The sequence below is a fragment of the Condylostylus longicornis genome, unplaced genomic scaffold (assembly GCF_029603195.1).
Source record: "Condylostylus longicornis isolate FDR11 unplaced genomic scaffold, ASM2960319v2 ptg000091l, whole genome shotgun sequence".
Classification (NCBI taxonomy): domain Eukaryota; kingdom Metazoa; phylum Arthropoda; class Insecta; order Diptera; family Dolichopodidae; genus Condylostylus; species Condylostylus longicornis.
The window spans coordinates 938157-960412 of record NW_026578059.1 but is presented as its reverse complement, the minus strand read 5'-3'; positions in this window follow the sequence as shown (position 1 = coordinate 960412).

Sequence of the window (22256 nt, the reverse complement as noted above, 5' to 3'; positions counted from 1 at the left end):
AACATAACATAAAAGTAAAAAAAAAATAATAAAAGTAATTGAAGGAAAAAAAGGATATTTTTCTTTTTTCCTACTTTTTTTTTGTGTTATTGTTATTGTTGCGTTTATTATTGTATAGCTATATCTAAGAGTGTAAGTATAATGACGATAAAAATATGAACCACCCATTTTTTCGGGTATAACATATAAGAAAAAAAATCATCTCCATTAAAATTTACTTAAAGAACGAAGAAAAAGTAAGAAAACAAAAAAAAATTTTGCTTTCTTAAGCTGACAAAAAAAAAAAACAACAGTAAAAATAAAAAAAAAGGAATATATCGCGTGATGTGCGCAGAAAAACTAAAATTTTCTTAAAAATTTTATTTGTACCTATACTTTACTTTATATATACACACATACAAATATGTAAGTCTATCTTCAGTATTTCATAACCTCCATGTTTATAAATTATAAAATATAAATAAAAAATATATACATACATGCATCCATATCTACCATCTATATAGATTTAATATTAAATAAATTTGTGTATTTCATATATGTATACATATATATAATTACTAAAAGCAATATATGCAACCTTAACTTATTTTATTTTCAATCGTCTTCTATAAGTATCTAGCAAATATCTTATAACACAACAATTTCATAGAAATAATAGCACATCTATATATACTATACTAATGTACAGATCTACAGCATCAAAGTTTGACTCATTCAATTATATAATTAACACAAGATATATTAATGCTAATGAAGCCAAATTAACGTTATTAGATCTGTGCATTTTAGTATACAGACGCCCCCATACATGAAAATATTTTAAATTAAGTAAAAAAAAAAACATTGACAACGCGACCAAGCCGTCAAAATTATAGCCGTTTATCTTGCCTACATATACATATATATAATTGAAATTTATCAACCCTATACTCCTAAATTGGAAAATAATATATGCTTTAATTAATATATTATTTACATACATATATATATATATATACACTATTAATAAAATATATTATTAATAAAATTGATTGATTGATATATATATGTATATTTATATACAATTAATATAGCATGTATGTGCATATATATATTATGCTGAGAAGACCCTCGTTATGATATACAAAAAAAATAATTATTATAGTTACAATAAACAATTTATATCTCCAAAAATTATGCCCTAAAATATAATAGTGATCTTTATTGAATTTTCGAAATATATCATCTACTATAATAATACTCTTATATAATATATATGTATAAGCATAAATCATACAACATAGAGCAACCATCGATGGCTAATATTACAATAAATTTGATCTGTGTCATAGTTTTACAGATAAAGATACCTGGAAACCTATAATTGTATACACGACTGCCAATTTTCATGAATCTTACTTTATTATTTTTCCAAATATTTAACATTAACTTTTGAACTTGCATGGCACCTACCCGAACCTGCTAAGCAATTCAACCAAAACTTCAAGAATATATTTGGCCTATAATTAGACACACGCCTGCCAAGTCTTGTGATTCTAGCTTTATTATTTCTTCGAATATATAAAATTTGCTTATGGAGTTGTATGACAGCCATCCGAACCGGTGCTACCATCCTATTATAATTTTTGTATCATATGTAGTATACTTTTATTAGTTTTTGTAATATTTAAAAGAAACTCTTTAAGTTGTATGGCAGCTACCCGAACCCGTTGTCCGAAATTGTCCAATTACAATAGGGTGTGTCATTGGCGCAAATGAAACAACTTGTGAAAGTTTGGTTTCAATTGTATTATTCGTTCGATCGGACGGACGCGTGTATATGTCTAAATCAACGCAGAATTTCACGCTGGACAAGAATATATGTCTATACCGCAGATGACTCCTTACAGTGGTTACAAACTCTATACCAAAGTTAATGTACCCATCACAAAGGTGCAGGGTACAAAAAATGCGATAAAAATCAAATTTCTTACATTTCATATACAGCGGGCAAACAATTATGTTAGTAAGTAAATAAAAAAGTCGCCGTATTATGTTTGTTTCCTATCAAAATTTTGAAATTTCTTATTTGTTCTTTGTATTTGACTCTGTACCTTGTTATAGGTCTATAATAAATATTGACATGATATATGTACAACAGAATTGTATCATGATAATTCTACATGATCATCAAAACTTCATTCTTTATTGTATAATTAAAAATATTATTGTTTATGTTACGTGTACATAATGTTAAAATTGCTTAAATCTTTCCTAGGATACATCGTGTATCTTATAGTATTTAACTCGCCAAGTGCGAGTGTAATTGAGAAATCAAATTGAAAAATTGAGTTCAATACAATCTTATTGGAGAATGTAATATCCTTTTTGAAAAATAATGGAGAATTTTCAGTTTAAAAGTAAATAAAAAGTGTACACGGTTAGTATGATTAAATTGCGATTCTAATTAGATTTCTCATATACATAGTATATACATAATTTATATCTAATTGGTGAAATTCTAAAATACCTAAATATATAATACAATAATTCACATATTATTCTATGTATAGCATAATAGTATATTTGTATATAACAGAAAATTATGCATAACATTCTTACTGTGTAAAAACTTACATATGTAAATGTAATAATAAGAAAAGGAAAAGCAAATTCAATACTTTTATGTTGGGCATATAATAACAGTTAAGATAACAGAAATATATTTTTTTTCATTTCAATTCCAACTATAGAGTATAATAGGTAGGTCCAATTTTAACTTATATAAAATCTATGTACAGTCAAATTTCTATAATTCGGAATTATTTTTAAAAATCAAAAATAAAAATTTCAATACAAAATTTTTCATAAAATGTTATTTGAAAATTCTTAAAATTCAAAAATAAGCTTGTTATTTTTAAATTAAGGTTATATTTGTATAATTGAAGATATATTGAAGATAATCGAGTAAATTTGCTATGTATTTTGTATACATACATATTTATATAGTTAACATATAATATAAGTGTATAAACATGTAGGGTTACGTATAACAAAACTAAAATTTTAAAAGTTTATATTCTATATAAATTTCAATAAAGCTTAATATAAATTTCAATAAATATTTGAAAAAATTTCCGAAATATGTAAAATTTTTATTAGAAAAAAAAGAAAATTATAATTAATTTTTTATATCACTCACCCCCAACATCAAAAGAGCTTGTATATTGTAGTAAACTTACACCTTATGTATAACAGTATTCAGATGAACAGCAAATAATAGCATGAACAATTCAAAGAATTGCTTGTGTGTACTGAATTTGTTCGTATATAACAAGATCTTGATATACAATTTACTTGATATAAATTTTTGTCATCAAAGTTATTAACTGTGCATGCATACCCATTATATACATATGTATGTGTATATGAAACCTTAAATCTGAAATTAAATTAATTTTTTTTTAATTATTCAAAAAATTCAAAACTGAAATTTTTAAAATTTTATTCTATATATACAACTATATTACATACTATCTAAATTAACTATATATTAAGTTGTATATAAATATTTATGTATCATATATATTGCAAGTATATAAATGTATCTCAAAATTAAGAACTTACAAGGTAATCACAAGTTTTCACTAACTGAGAACACAAATAATTCAAGCTAAAATAATCGCAGTATATTAAATTCAAATTTCAAATAAAAAATTGCTTGCTGATTGTCTAAGAATTTTTTTGTGCTTGCTTAAGCATTTTCTAGCCTCCAATTTTTATAATATTTTCTTCTACATATATGTATGTCATGTTGTTCTCAATTCAAAATGGCTAATTTACGTTACTTTTAATTTCACTTTAAATATATTTTGTATATTCACTGCGTCACTAATGTATATCCAAAAATATAATATTAACTGCAACAAAATGTATATTTTGTTGCACTGGTGCCAATATCCAATTTAAGACCTTTTAATTATTTATTTAAGTGTTTATGATGGTTAAAAAACAGCCCAACTTTGTAATATAAGCTTACAAATTAAAAATTTTCCAGCTAACATTCGAATATGTATGTGTGTTTGTATGTAAATTAACCTAAAAGAAATGAAAAAATATTATAATACGCACATACATACTTACATTTTGTAAAATAAACTAGCCACTTTTATACTCACTAACCTTACGTGTAGACAAATTTCTTGGAAAATACAAAAAAATTTTTTTTGAAGATCAGTTTATGGAGCCATAAACTTTTTTTGTTGTTATATTGTTGTTGTATATACATATATATATACAAATATATATATATATATACATATATATACATATATATATATATATATATATATATATATATGTGTGTGTGTGTGTGTGTGTGTATATACATATATATATATATGTACGTCTGTATATATATATTTAGTTTTAGCGCTTTAATTTTATATATTTTAACTTTTTCCTCTTTTTGTATATTTTCAGGTATGTAATATTAAAATTGGATAATTGAATAATTTAGATATATGTTCATATATCTACCAGGTAAATACTCCATTTTTTATTTTCCATATATCTACATATATATTCCAATAAGCGCGTCCATTTTACAAATTGCCTTCTAATGTTTGTTTGTACTTAGATGTGCATATATATTTAAATGTTGGATATTTTTTGTGTTCCTGAATAATCTTTTTGGAAATATTTTGTTGATCATGTTGATTCTCGATGGCCAAAATTCAATTTAAAAATTTTATATTTGCAAGCGCCATTTTTATTATACTTATGTACATATTTATACATTGTTGTAAAGATTTATGGTGCCTTACATACACTTCCCACTAATTCCCTCCAAAAATTTAAATTAAAATCCAAGATCTAAAAAAAAAATTTATAAAATCAATTTAATTTTTTTTCCAAAATTTTAATAATTATAAAATATAAAAATTAAATTAAAATATTTTTTTTTTAATATAACTTACCACGAGCAATAAATTATAAACGCGATCTAGTTATGGAGCCGCTTGCAATAAAAATGCAAATGAATTAATAGTTAATTTGAAAATGACAACTTTTTATTGGTCAAACACATACACACACATTTCCGCATAGCGAGTGACGATTATCATGACAGGGTTGAGTATACTCAATATATATGTATGATGGGGCATATAAAGAGGAGACGGATACACAAAATTCAAAATGTTCTAGACGTTTCCATATAGGAAATGCGACGGAAATAGACCTACTATTGAATATTAGTAAAACATGTGCCATGGGGTTTAAGATGACAATACATTAGGGTTGGGTATATATATTATTTATTTTATAATATGTAGTATGAAAAAATATGGTTACGTTTAGAAATTTAAGGTAAAAGAGGAGACGAAAACAATTATATAATTAATTATGAAATTGTCAAAAATACTTTTAGTGAATTTTGACAAATTCGTTAAAATTATAGGAAAATTAATAATTTTTGTGCATTGAATTAACCTGTTAAATGAACAAGTGCGTGAATTTACAAGTTTTTTTTGGACCAATCTAATAATTTTCATATTTGAGATATTTATATCTTATTTTTGTATTCTTATTCGTATAATAATATAACAGAAATTGAATAACATTATAACATTACAACTAACATTACACTGTTATAACTTATACAAACTAATATACCTAAAAATAATATTATTAACTCATTTATGTAATTATATATCATATATGTAAGAATATTATGCCATAAACTGTAGGAATAGTAACAGAATGAGCACAACAACAAAATAAACTTACAAGAAATTTTGCAAAATAATAATGTTGAGTGTATTCTTATAAGAAAATAATAATTCGTTGTCTTATATAAAAATTTCTCGTAAGAAATTCGGCAGCTTATTATTATTTTTTTGTATCAAAATTTCTTTTTTATCCTTTATTTGACTCTGTCACCTGTTTTTCGCATATAATGATATTTTTGACATGATATAGGATTGTGTTGCATGTAATGATAATTCACGTTGATCATTAAAACTTCATTCTCATTATACAATAAAAATTTTATTGGTAGTTTAAATCTTTGTTAATATTGTAAGTCCTTATTTTATATATGTATAAAGCTATTAAATATATGTGGACGGGGGGAGGGAAGTTAGTTCTATTGAGATGTTTAATTTGTTTCTACACATAAATGTGTCATAAATTTTCTTTACGGAAAAGAATGTGTCATATTTTTGTTCATAATTGCAAAAGTCATGAAAAATTTTATTGGGAATGGAGGAAGTGGTTGGGGGGGTGTTTAAATTTGAACGAGTGGTAGTGAGAATTAATTTTAAATTTTTGCAATGTTTACGATATAAAAATAAATTTCTAATACAAAAGGAAAAAATTTATAATTTTTCACATATTTCGAATCCGAATTGAGCTTTAGAGTTAGAGTTTTGCAGTTGGTGAAGAGAAAGTACAAAAATAAAAAAGTGTCAAATAATCGAAAATTATTAATTAAAATTTTTTTGTTTTATTAAGACGCATTAATTACATCCCTGCTAAAAGTAGAAACACTATTTCGATTTCTGATCTTGATTCAAATTTAATATTGGCGTTAGTAATTTATTTGATGTGCGTATTTATGTATATTTTGTGAATGTTTGTATACGTATTAAGAATAGCAAGAACAGAAAAAATTTTTAGAAAAAAATTCTTGGAAATTTGTTTCTGCCGAGTTAATTTTCGATTTTTTTTAAAAGAACTTCAATTCTTAGAAATTCTTAGAAATTTTTGAATTTCTTTTTTGCTGCTTTTAACTTAACATAGTGGCATATTATATACATAGTATTATGTATCATTGTTAAATGTACATATACGTTTGTATTTTATGTATATATGCATGTGTATAATACGTAGGTATAATACATGCGATGTGCGATTTTGCAATTGCGTAAATGTAAATAAAATTTTTATAATCAAAAATTGTGACTGAAATAAAATTTAATACATTTACATATATGTGTATATATTGAGGACAATAAGTGATCCTAATACTTACATATTATGCCACCGTGACTGACCAAATATAAAATTTTTGAAACAAAAACTTAATTCGTTTTTTATAATCAAGTATAAAATTAAATTATGGAATATTCAATTCCATAACTTAAATTTAAATAATGTAAAGATTTTATTTAATATTTAAAAAGTGTTGTTCGCCCTAAACATGCGATTTTGTATAATATGAATTAATTTAGGATTTGACGATCTGTTTATACTTATTTTGGGATATTAAGATATCGTATGTTGTTAGTATAGCGCATATTAATTGAGGTGAAAAACATGTTAATAAAATAAGGTATATGGGATATGTAGTGTGTAAAAAAATTCATAAGGGTATAAAAATGGATTCCGAAATGCCATAGTAAAAAGAATGAAATTTATAATTAATAAATTAAAAAACAATAATTAATTACTAATATCAACAATCATCAATAGTTTTTTAAAATTTAAACTGCTTTTTAATTTAAACATTTCAAATTTATAGTAACTAAATAATATTGCATATATTTAGGCGAGTATTTTTCTATACAATATCAAAGACAAATATTTTATAACATAATCATTTATAACATAACTGAAGTTATAAATGGTCTATACGTAATTGAAAATAAATCTTAATTTCAACAAATATATCATAGATGGCGCTATCTGTGCATGATGTTCAAAATATTATAAATATATAGATAAAAAAAATTATATTTTAAAAGAAGAAATAATTTCCTTTTTTTTCTTCTATATTACAAATATAAAACAGAAAAGGTAGAGAAAAAGTGAGTGAATGGAAATTAAAATTATATAGTTCATATTAAGGGCTCACAAGTTGCTTGAGTTCTTCAGTAGGGTGGTTCTCGAGCGTGTGTTGAAGGATATGCTTCGCTCTCGGAGATCGGGGGCCCGATGCGCTGTTGCCCATGTTGTAAAAATCTACAAGGGCTACTAAAGCAATTAAAAAAATCCAACTAAAAATATTACCATTATTAAGTATATAAAAAATATCTTACACTATACGTAAATTTAAAAAAAAAATCCCGTTGTCACAAAAAGTCTAAATTAAAAATTTGAATTGAAAATTTCAGTTATTTACAAAAACTCAAAATTATGTAATTTACATGTTTATATAACAAATTTCCTATGCCAAATTGAAACTATTATACACAATTTCAAGGATATTTTTGTGAAAATAAATTATAAATATTCTCCTGTAATCGTAAAGCAAAGGGAAATTAAAAAGTAGTAAAAATTTTGAATAGGAGAAATTCAAAATTTAATGGGAAAATAAGGAGAAAAATAAGTAATTTTTCTCTTTGAAGAAATTTTAAATAACTTCCCCATTTTATAAAGTAAGTAATTTTTGTCTCTCTTTGCTGAGAATGGAGGAATTTCTTTTTATATAAGGAAGGTATTTTATTTTGGAAAAAAATTTTACCCTTTTTTTGTTTGAATTTCTTTGGGAAATTTAATTTTAGCAATTAAATAATAGATGGCGCACTAATCGAGGATATTTTATTCTCATAAATAATAAGAAAAGGATTTTTTTCATACGCTTGCTTTTTTATTTTGTCTCGTCATAATATAGAATAAGATCGTCCAGGTAAAAAGTGATAATCTATATTTATGACAGTAAATTGATAGTAAATGGCGTATAAATTTGAAATATAAATTAGTTCTAAACAGGTCATTTTTTATATTACTTAAAAATTAATAAATTTTTAAATGAAAAAGTAAAAATTAATGTTTCTTTTATTGGCAAAACTTAACATTTGTACACCTTTATTGTACATTAAAGAATTTTGAATACTTGTCTTATATAACGGGTGTCTAAAATCTCTTATATATTCTTATAAAATGTTCTGCATATATTTTTATGTAATAATTTCAATATATTATGATAAACGCATATTAAATTCCGAATTTTATTTCTAACTGAGTCATTCATTTTAAATTATCTACATCATCGTAAAAAATGTACGTCCATTCTATAATATTTGATCATCACAAATTCTCATCGTCTCATTTTACAATATTTGCAGTGTATATCGAGTTTATAAGGACACATTCCGTATAGTTAATTTTGATCTTATTTTTGCAAAAACTTTTCTTAGCAATGTAGTAGCGCAAAAATTAATACTTAGAACAGTTAGTTTATTATAAAGGCACTTTTGTACATCCTATTTTTTAAATAACGGTATTTTCATGACTTAAGTCCTATTTTGTTTGTTTATTTTTATATAGTAGCATCCTTGCGAATCTTACCTTAAATTTTTTTTCTTCATATGATGCACATATTCCCGTTTTCTTTCTCTGTCCTCATATAGTCTATGAAGGGAATAAGAAATTTATATATTGTATGAGAATAAGAATAAGAAAGACATAAAAAGAAGAGAATAATAATGGGAGCAAAAAAAAAGAAAAAGAACGTTGAGCTGAGAGAAGAAAAAATTATTTGTTTTGTGAGAAAAATTAGGAAAGAGAAAAAACTGAAATAAATAAATAAACAGGATTTTTAATGTTTTTTTTTTGTTTTTTTTCGTTATCGCATTTATCGTCATTATATTTTCATATACCACCACAACTAATTTTTCTTTTACTATTAGTGACACTCTAATATAAATAAAAAAAAATGAGAAGAACCAAATAGCTGGCGTTAATTTATCAATATAAAAAAAAACATATTCTTTTAAGATATAGATGGAGAGAGAGAGAGAGAGGCAGAAGTATGAGAAAATTAAATAAAATGAAGGACAACAAATATAAGTATGTACATAAAAGAAAACATAACAGGCACATTTAAAGAGTGAAGTGAAGTGTGGTCGCATAAAAAAACACAGCCCAAATCAAGTGTATTTTCTATAAAAGAAAATTTTATAGTTGACGATCCCAAAGTTTGGGTTGTTTTTCTTTTCACTGTTCCTCTCACACTCTTTCCCTCTCTTTCTGTCATGACAAATTGATATATTTCAATACATATAAACATATAGATTTACGCATAAAAAGTTTATATAAAAAATGCAAAGGATATTATTATCCTTTGAAAAAAAAAAAACAAAGTAAAACAACTGAAAAAGCAAAAAAAAAAATGAATAAAAAAAATGTTAAAAAAAAATTGATAAAAAAAACTTAAGAAAAAAAAAATTTGTGTTTCTTTCTTATTTCTTTTTTTATATATGGCAAAGAAAATATAAAAAAACATACAGAAATACAAAACGACAAAAAGGACGAAGAATATATTTCGAGAAACGAACGAACGCCGGCGAATATCCGAAGAAATGAAATGGCAAAAAAATGGTTGATGAGTTGAGTTGCGTTTTCTTTTTTGTATAAATATTCTATGTTGTGTAAATGTATTTGATCTATATACAATTGAAAAGCAAAAAAACAAAAGAAAAACGCGGGAAGGAGGGGGTGGATGGGTGGTTGAAAGATAACGTAATGAAGAGGGAATGAAGACAAAAAAAAATGAAAAGCGTGTGCCCATAATTGCGATTTTTTTTTTTTAATTCACAACAATTTAACGATTTTCTTTATTCTGTTTTCTTGATACACACGTATATACATTTTAACATAACATACACATATATATATATTGTTTTTCATTCATTTTATCAAAATAAATATTATACAGGAGGATGGGAGGGGAGGGGAAACTGCATACAAAAAAAAAACATATTCGATGAAATATATATATTTTTTCTTTGTATATGAAATATGAAATGCGGGATTTATAGCGGGTTCAATTTGGCTTACTTATGCATATTGTATAAATCTTGTGATCGAATGTATTGTGTTAAATAAATAGATCTGACGTTAGATTTCTATCTATATATAGTTGATATTTTCATTTATAACTGGCATTTTGCATAGATGAAAATGTGATAAGTTCGGTCAACGAAGAGCTATAATTGTACTATAAATGAAATTTTTTCTATAAACAACTTTTTCTTAAGTTTGATTTTTATTCTTTGTTTAATATAATTTATTAAATTTAATTATTGCGGTACTCATCATTTAACAGAAGGGTCTCGGTTTCAAAGTCTAGTCAGGTCACTATAAAAATTATATTCAATATTATATAAAATAGCTTTATACTCATTACATCATACATATTATACATATAAACTAATTGCCATATTTCAATAATATCCAAATATTAAAAATTCCAGCAAAATAAAATTACGGTAGGCTCGTCACCTACCTAGTAAGCTCAACAACGTAAGAAACTGGTGTTCTGCTGATCTATAATATCGTGTACCAGCCCTATGTTCCTCCCAGAAGCGAAGCAGGAATAAAAAATTGCGTTATTCGCTTTCTTTTAATTGACAACATGAACAATATAAAGCAATGAACACAATTACAATAAACTATTGTAAAATATGCATAATAACTGAAAGAAATTTTTTATTGAAAATTTTTGATATTTTTCCGAAATATATAAAATTTTTTTTTTAAGTTTATGAAAACCCCCTTTTCTTCGGAATAAAATACTTTTATTTTTCGAACATATTTCATGCGCTACATGCACACTTTATCAAAGCTGATTTTCTTCTCTGTGTGCATAATAAATTTATTTCCTTATTATCCGATCATTATTGCAAATACTTATTTTACATATATGGTTGATCCAGCGGGGTTGGTACTCTACCTACAAGAAAAAATGATAAATTAGAAATGATAACTATTTTTCCATACTCGTATTTGTATTATTATTAAATATATATGGCAAAAAAAAAAAAATTAATAATGCAAAATGAATTAAGTTAAAATATTTTCGAAAGATCTATCGGCTGTTGTTTTGAAATCAAAAATTTTTATTGTAATTAGTAATATTTTTTCACATACATAGATATTTAGGGTTCTCTAGTTTATTTAGTGTAAGTGGTTTTCGAAAAATTTCATCAAAATCCCAAGAATTTCTATGTCCCTACAAATCAGGAAGGCAAATACCATCCCCTTCTCTAGATACGGTTTCCTTTAAGTTATTCCCTGGTTCTTCATACATAATGGTCTCTTAATGATAAACGAATTTGATTTTATTCTCTATGATTCTATTGCTGTTAATGATGACTGAATTTAATTTTAGTTATATTGTTTACATGTAAGTTTATAGTTTCTGGTATACACTAAATAAGGTCAAATTCATAAATTTATGCGATCCGTTTCGGATTCAATGTAATCTCCTAAAATATTGGGTACACATACTTTTATATTACTTTAATAATATTTCAATTCGTTAATTTCTTTAACGCCATCACAATTTTATTTTGTGTGCTTCGTGTAAAAAATTTTAAATGTATTTTGGATTTATGAGGGGTAAACATACAGAAGATCTATTAAATATATACAACATAATACATATATATATATATATACATATACTTAAATGTGTGTGCATATTGTTATAATATGGATATTTGGCTATGTAAATTTTTATGAAAATTTTTTTTTTCTTTTTTCATACTTAACCCACCCCTTCTATTTTTTATATTTTGTTTATCATTGATTTAATTGTAAATATATATATATATATATATATATTTTTTTTTTTTTAAATATTCTTCTGTCCCTTCTTGGTACAGAAAAATATAAAACTATAATGACTGACACTCCCGGTTGTCGTCATACTGCACAATATATGTACATAATCAGAAAAATTGTTAGTGTATAAATATACAGTAGAATACGGTATTTATTCTATTTTATATTTGGACAGGGTTCAATCGAATGAAATTAGAATTAAGAATATATATATATATATTGTGAACTTAATTTCGAATCTTTTAATATTTTAACCAAAGGAATCTATAGCTAAATGGACGTATATAGTAATTGAAATTTGACAAAATGAAGGTAATCAGCAAATTAATTTTTCAAAGTGATGGAAATTGTACTTTAAATATTGATGAACAACTGTATATCTATATGAATCTTATGTATTTTGAAATAAGAAAATATATAATAACAAATAAATTTAAAATTTTGTAAAGAGAGAAGATCCTTAAGAAAAACATTTAAAAGTGATCAAAAGGAAAAAACAATTAGAAAATTATTTTTTGTGCAAAAGTTAAAAAAATGAAATTTGGAAAAAAAAAATAATATCGAAATTGATTCCGCACTATTTTAAAATATTTTTACTTGAAAAGAAAATGGTGGTGTTCAATTGAAATATTTTTTTTTGTTTTCTAGTTAAAGAAGGGCAAAGCATAATCCGTCGGGTATAAGTATATATATGAATTTTAGGTCTCCCTGCTTTACACTTATCTTTCGCCTCTCCTAGAAAGTGTTTATTTAGTATATACTTGGCTATCCGCTCGCTTGTCTATTTCCTTCATCGATAAACTATAAACTATTTGCTTTTTTCCATTTCTATATTTAGATACTTGCGCCTTGTTTTGAGTCGGTATTTGCAACAATTTGAAAAATTTACGAAATAAATAATAACTTTAAAATTTCTTATTATTTACTTATGAAACGACACCTAAATATGGTTGAGTTCACGCAGCCGGTACTGAATTAGATGTGCAAATGCAAAGATTTTTCAATCAAAAGATTTGCAAATGCAAAGGGTTTCTGTTGTTTTTCTTCTTATATTATACGTATTGTTCAAGTTGGCAGTGCTGCGAGTATTTGACAACATTCTCTGGAATGAAATGGAAATTTCATTCTACCAATTTGTCAAATAACATTTGTTTTGCAATTTTAAAGCAATTTATTTTTGAAATTTTAAAAACAATAAGCGTTTTTAGATATCATACTACATTGTATATAGTGTAGTTGCAGCACAGCGATTAAACTCATCTGTACACATCATAATTAGTTTGGCAGATTGCAAAACATGAATTTAAACTATATATAGAATTTTTCATTAGAAATTAGTCTAAGAAGTAAAGAGGATAATAAAAAGAGAAAGAGAGAGAGAAATAGATCATTAATTATAGAAGAAAGCGATTGATCATTTAAAATAGCCAAATATTTTTCACTTTATAAAGTACATATCTAATGGATTGACTCATTCACATAAGGAAATTTTAATCTTTGAAAGATATATGAGAGAAAGAGAAAGGAGGAGTTATATCAATCATATGGTATAAGAAAATCAAGTCACGAGAAGAACGAGGATTTAAGTTATTCAAGAGAGTTAGGAAAAGGAAGACTTATTCAATTTTAATTACTCTATATTAATATGTACGATAGTCGTTAACCGACTTCGGAATATTTGACAATACCATTGGTTCTTGGAACAGAAAGGGATTGGGAAGACAAAAGAGAATAAATTTTCAAAATAAGAAATTTTCTTTTTCTTTTAGAAATTTTTTTAAAAGTCAATCAATATTTTCATTTTATTTTAAAACAGAAAAATAAAAAAAAAAAAACAAAAATTAAATAAAAAGAAGCTTTGTTATTTTTTTTTCTTACATAATTTCAAAATGATAAAATAAAATCCTTGAAACTTTTTTTGTATTATTTTTTTTTTCTTCTTCTTGCTTGTGTTAATTCTGGGAGTCCTTTTTTATATTATTATTTATTCTTTTTATCGAACACGCAGTGTATATAAAAAGAAAGAAGTATTGTGACCGTACCGATGTCATACATCACAGTATAACCACATTCGCACTTCAAAGACCCAAAAAGACAAAAAAAAATTCTCTGGAGGAGAAATAGCGCTTCACAAAGTTTTTCTGTGGGGAGGAGCAGGAAACCTCAGTACACCTACTGGGAGAACTAGATGGTCTCGTTCATAGAAAAAGGAAAATACTGTGGGGCTTTCATAAGGAGCGGATGTTGTCAGGCATGTTTCGTACTCTTGGCCCGGTTGTATAAATCTATAAATCAATAAAGTTTCCTCTTTTTATATACAATTCCTTCAACACTTCTCTTATATATACCTGTCTATGCTCTTCCACTCATCCATCTGCGCAATTTTTCAAACTTTTTTTTCTTCCAAAATCCGCCATTTTTGGAAAATGCTTTCGAATATGAACTAACCCACATCAAAATAATTTTTTTTTTAAATTTAAAAGAAAGTGTCGGGCGGGGGAAAAAAGAAAATGAATGGTTGGATTTTTATCTTAAATAAAAATTTATTTATTTATTTTTTTTTTTTTTTTTGCAAGACAAAGGCCTTATGTTACTGTACAATATCGAAATTTGAAGCATGTAATTTAAGCTATTGGATCAAAGAAAAAAATTTGTGGCTGCTTGTTTTAGAGACTAGGGAGAATATCGAAATCCTCCGTGAAAAACATAAATAGGCTGATGTGAAAAACCACAGTTGGGTGACGGAAGAAGAGGTAGATGACAAGTAAAATAAATTACTTATATTTATTCAGATAAATAGTGGATGTACATTATGAAAGGAGAAAGAGAGAAAGAGAAAGAAGAAACTGTGGAAAATAAGTTTCTGGGTCAGTTGTTAGTAGTTTAAGGGTGAAATTATTGTGATTTATAAAATATCCCATATGTTTTTGCTAAATTTCCTCTTCGTTTCATAAATTTATTTTTTTCTTCAAATTCACAACAGTGAGTGATTCGTGCTCTTATAGCTACAATTTTAAATTATTTTTTTATTTACTTATACTTTTTTTTTGTTATTATTGTCCTTCTTAAGTTTTTTTTTTACTTATATAAATTTATTATGTGTGTTTGTTTATGCATTGCATATATATATAAATATATACATATATGTATATACAATTTATTATTATATCTAATTTTTTTCTGCATTTTAAGAATAATTTTTTTTTCATAGTTTTTTTTTTTTGATTGTGAATCTCAAATGTTAAACAAAATATACATATATAAAATAAGAACCAAAGTCAAATATAAAATCGAAAAAAAAGGAGGTTTAGAACTGGGAGAGGGGTTAAAGAGAAGAGGAGAACGGAGGCAAATGGAGGATGGGAAAAAAATTATGAAGAGGGTGAAGGAATATATATGAGAATAAAATGTAAAAGTAAAGTGGGCAATAACAGTAATATATAGGTGGAGGAGTGGAGGAAGGAGGAAAGGAAAAACAACATGAAAGTAGAAGATTTTGCTGCTTATTTTTTTTCAGAATTAAATACTTTTTTTTTTTGCTTTTTTACTACATCTGTGTTATTTAGGTGGAAAGGACGAGGAAAAGGACAAAATGGAATGAGTTGGAAAATAACAAAAAAAAAAAAAAAAAGAAATTAAAAATAAAAATAAGATAGTTAAAAAATAGAGGGCGAAATTTTTTTTTTTAAAAAAGGGAGTTAAAAAACCTGGTTGAAAAATGGTTATAAAGCAAAAAAAATGATTATTAATAAGGACTTTTGTACATTATATACCCTGAAGAAAGTTAAAACCAAAAAAAAAAAGAAAAATATAAAAATTTATAATAAAAAATAAATTTAAAGGAAATGTAAAAGGAAAAAAAAATTTACAAAGATGAATTGTATAACGGTAAAAAAACCGTTTTTTTTATTCTCTTTAATCGGATCTGCCCTCTTTTTTTTTATTTTATTCTTAATTTTTTTCTTAATTTTTTTTTTTTGCCATTAAAATATAAAATGATACAAAAACAAAAATAAAATATTGATGATGATAGCGGTGATGATGATATTGATAATAATGTTGATTTTATAAAGAATTAAGGCGATGGCTATATGGTATGGTAATGATAGTAATTGCGATGATGATGATATTTTTTTTCTCATTATTTCATTTTCCTTTTTTCTTATGCTTATAAATTAAAAATAAAGTTATAATTATAAGAATTTAAAAAAAAAAAATTGAAAAGAAAAGAGAAAAAAATTAGAGGAGATAATGGTCGAAGAATAAGGGCGCGCTGGAAGAAGAAGAACATTAATAATCGATGATGAATGTTAGGCGAAGTTAAAGTGGAGGGAGACCGAAGGAAGAAGCAAAATAAATGGAATCGACGATAAGTGTTAGGCTCGAAATGAGTGGAGACTGAAGGCAGAAGATGAACAAATCGAATCGATGATGAGGGTTAGGTAAAGTGATCGGAAACTGGAGGCAGAAAACGCAGAAAATTTTTTTTAAAATGATGGAAGAGGGAAATACAAGAATAATGAGATGAAGTTTTGACGGCCGGGCTTTTGGAGGGGAAAAGAGAGTACAGTTATTAATATATGTATATTTTGTGTTTTGCGGGAGAAAAAATTTATATATATACAATTTGGAGAAATTATGTAAGAGCATTTAATAAGAGCAAGGAAGGGTCGCAGGAATGAAAAAGTCATGTAATTGGCACAAAGTGTCAAGTCTGAAGTTAAAAAATTTAGCAAAAAGACAGACAAGAACAAATGATGAAACTGGCGACTGGCTAAGGATGAGCAAGCATCTGCGGAAATTAATAATACCCGTGCACTATATATGCGAATATATAAGCACTCCTAAACAAATCTAAGAAGAAGAAATATAATATTGGTGCCCAACCAATAAATTAAAGAGCAATAAGACTTAATACAATAGCAGCATATAGCTCTTGAAAGTGAGTTCAGACAAGTAACTGATATTATGCAAAACGTTAAGTTAACGATGTAGAAAATAACAAATTTAATACCGAAAGAATATTAAGAAGCTTGAAAAATTACATAATAAAAAATAATTGTCGAAGTATAGAGTATGACATCTCAGAATGCTTTATCATTTCATCATTTTGCCTCGCAAAGCAAAATAGAAGCAAAACGAAGAACATAAGCTGGCTTCAGTAGTGAACGACATTACATTGACCCGATTAAAAGGCGCTAGAAGTATATGTAATTATAGTAAAATCAATTGAGCAGATTGATCGCCGCCACTGTATATAACCGTTTTCGCGAGAATATGGCGCTCGCCTATCACCTAAGGAAGCATAATCAAGATAATACATGAGAATGCGAAGCTGGCAGAATATTTCATCAAGGACGACTCGATCGTAAACTGTTGATTTTCACCTGCTCAGTATACAGGGAAAAATGGAGTCTGTAACAAATTGGCTGGGAACACGAAGATGACATAACCGTCCTTTTCGAATACACGTGTATAATGCAAAAGTTGGTCTTCTATAATAAATACGAGCAAAATAAAGTATGTATGTCTAAAAATAAGTGCAAGTAATACTGCATGGTACATAGTAATAACAAAATGTGTATTATATTAAATATCGTATATATATAGTAATGAGAAATGGGTGTGCTGAAAGACATATGGAGAAATAGACTCAGGCTTCCTGGAAAATTGGAATTTGGAAGAGATTATGAGTATTCTGAAAGCATAGAGTAATAAAAATTGCAATAGGTATAAAAATTCGAGTATTTGATGGCTGCATCAAATTTTTACTACAATATTGCATATATGCACAACTAGCGCAAGACACGGTCCATATATCGGAGTTTTGTATAGATGTCCCATATATGATCCCAATAGTACAATTAAAAACATATACAGTACAATTCTCGTGTAAAAAAGTTATTCTTGTTAGTTAAAGGGAGAATATTTTTTCTTAATTCTGTGATTGTGGTTAAAAAAATATCATTTCTTAACTGTTTTTTTTTTTTTTAATTTTTTTCCTTCTTTTTTTTTGTTGCCATTATTATTTATTCTACTGTCTTGAAAATAATTTATTTTAAGCAAACAAAAAAAAAAAATCAAACAAAATGAAAAAAAAGCGAAATAATTTTTGAATAAATTATGAAAATCGCAATGAAAAAAATAAAAAATATTGCGCAACTCCTTTTCGCTGTTATCAAAAAAAAAAAAAAAAAATAACAATTTTTTTTTATCTATTCGTGGCAATTTTTTTTACGCGGCTTTTGTTTTCTTTCCTTCAGTTGTGTTTTCCCCTCGAGTCACCCTTTTCAACATTAATTTAATACTTACCCTTAATCTTTCCTTCTTTTCTTCAAAAAAAAAAAAAACATTTTTTATCTTAAAATTACTTTTTTTTTTTTGTTATGAATATCATTTTTTTTTTCTTTCTATTTCTACATAAAGGGTATGATGGTGCGTTGCGTGGGTGTACGACGCCTGAGTTTTTGTGTTCAATATCTTTTGTTTTTTTTTTTTAATTAAAATAGAGAAAAGTTCTTTTTTTTAAGTCTATGTCCATTTTGAAAACCATCTAAATATTTGTTTTATGAAATACAATTCTAGAAAATTTTTGAATTTTAATCTGTCAAATTATATATGTATTTTCAAAAATACTCGGGACCTCCCGATCGATCCCTCTATCCCAATATTATTGTTACTTTTCTTGTTTATTTCAGAATACAATATGAATTATTACAATTCATACACATATGAATGCGTACATAAAAATAAATGACATATAAATAACTTGTATATGGTTAAATGTGAGACAGAGAAAGAGGGAGAGGGCTATTATAAATTAATATACTCGAAATTTAACAAAATTGAAAAATAAATAGAAATTTTGTTGTAATTTTTATAATACTAGAAGTGCGAATCGCACTATGTTCAAATATAGTTCGGAAATATTGAAACAAAATTAAGACATGAATGTGTGTAAATCACTTAAATCATCAATTTAATGTAGGAAGAAAAATTTAAAATTAAATTTAACTCGCAAGCTATCAATATTTATATCGATATACCAGCCCAGCAATAATCATTGCAGTTGATTTAAAATAATCTTGAGTTTTACATCACAAAATATAAAAACCTTGCAGCTCTGTAAACCGTATCGTTTTGTTTTAGCATCTGCATAATCTTCATGAATATGTAAAACGTTTAGTATTAATCTCCACTTGAAGACATTTATATTGAAATCAAGTTGATTTTTACGAAGTTATATGTCATAAAAAATCGCATGAGTATGGTTTTCAATTGATAGAGCTACATAACAATATACCGATTATAGGTGTCAGATTTGCCGTTTTCAGCTTCCGCTCTCGAGATACTTAACACTTGGACTGGACCACCTTGTGTTTATTCACGCAAATGTTAAAAATTGTAAATTTGTAGCTCCGATCATAAACGATTTGAATGGTAATAATTTATTAGCAGACGAATAATGCATAGAACCTATTACGCATAGTGTATATGTTTTTTACCAACCGCATTGCATAAAATAAGGGAGCTTATGTGATGGCAACAAATTTTGCATATCAAGTTTTTCGATGAGAACGTATTTCTCAACTATTTTTAGAGAAGTTTCGGTCTGTCTGTTTTCCTGTCATTGCACGCGCGTATCTCAAGTTCGGCTGAACCGATTTTTATGAAATTTTAAATGTGAATTTGTTTTGGCTTTGTGACGGACTAGTCAACTTTTGTGACATATCAGGCCTTGGCAACTGGACTTTTTTGCGAGCCAATATAAGGTTTTTGCCAATTTAAGAGGAATCAACCAATTTCCTTGAAATTTAATATTTAAATTTGGAATATGTATAAATTTTTAAATGAATATATAGATTTTTTGGAACGATCAGGGCTCGGAAACCAAACTGGGGATTGATTTTATTTTTTTTACTATATCTACGGGACGGATTAATAGAATTTCTTAAAATTGGATATTTGAGCTGTGCTTGTTACCGAAACTAGCTGGCGAGCTTTTCAGGGAATTGGAATGGAACAAAGCGGAACTCTAATAAGAGCCAAATATTCATTTTTCTATGTATGTTAACTTAAAGCTTACTAACGCCCCAAAAATTGGTAATAAATATTTAAAGGACATTTTTATAATATTCTGCAACATTTACACTAAACTAGACAATATACTTGTACTAAAAAGAAGACTTTTTATACCATGTAACTTCGTGAAGGGTATATTAACTTTGGTATTCAGCTTGTAATCATTTGAAGGAGTCGTCTGCTGTATGAACATGCATACATATTCTTGCTTAACGTAAAATTTTGCGTTCATTTAGATATGTCCGTCTGTCCGTACGGTTGGACGATAAATCAAAAACGATTAAAGCAATTGACACCATACTTTCACAAGTTGTTTCTTTTCTGCCAAGGGCGGATGCTTTTGTTATTGGATCAAATTGGATAAAGGGTTCGGGTACCTGCCATAAAACTCAAATATTTTACTGTAAATGTTTCAAAAACTAATAATCAATATCAAATTTTGTAAGAGTGTGTTTAGTTAAATTCTACTTATATTTTGAAAATTTTAATGGAGTAACTGTACCGGTTCGGGTGGTTGCCACACAACTCCATAAGCTAATTTTAAATATTTTGGAAAATAATAAATTCAGATTTATGAAACATGGCAGTCGTGTGTCCAATTATAGGTGAAACATATTCGTGAAGTTTCTATAAAATGGTTTTACAGGTTCGGTTAATTGTTATACAACAATGAAAGGTGCAGGGTATAATTCAATCGATTTATATCGGCTGAAATATTTTTACTTATTCTCAATACTTATTTTTTTTTTATTGCAACTTTCTTCTTTATCTGATGATCATTTCTCTTCTCCAAATTTCCGCACCGCTTCTTCTTCCAAATAGACTTGTTCATTTGATCCTCTTCCTTTAATTCAATACATACCTAATCTTTCTCTAATCCTGTCCTCCCTCTTGGGATTTTTTTCAATCCTAGATAAAAATATTTATATGTACATATGTATGTATCTATATTTAAAAGAACGAAAAAAAAAATTGTTATTTAATATTTTTTAATTAAAAAATTTGATTCGCTTTAAGGAACGAAAATGAAAAAGAAAACTAAAGAAAAAAAGATGAAATTTATATTTTTTTTTCTTTATTTATTTATTTTGTATAGAAGGGAAATTTTACTTCATAATTTTCATATTTTAAATTAGAGACGCGCTGAAAAAAAAAATATGTAAATGAAAAGAGGAAAAATCTTGAAAATCTTTTTGAATTCTCGCAATCTTAACCAGAGGAGAGTGAATTTCCAATTCAATTCTAATGCATTTGTATTAGTGTTGAAAGTTAGTGGTAAAGAAGGTGGTATTTTTTTTTATTATTTCAAATACGCGGAATTCAAAATATGTCCGAAAAATAAATTTTATATACGATATAAACATATATATATATATATATACTGATGTTCTAAAAGAAGTAGAAAAAATAATAGGGTTGAAAATTTCAATATAAAAAAATAATGGCGGCTGGCTGATTTCAGTCAGAACTAAACATTAAAAAAAAAAAATGTTTTTTGATTCAGATGAATAAAAACGGTGAAAAAAAAAAAATTTTTTTTCTTGTCGGTTTTTTTTTTTTTGTTTGCAATCATTTTTTTTTTTTAAAAGTTGTAGAAGAAGAATTGATTATGGTTTATA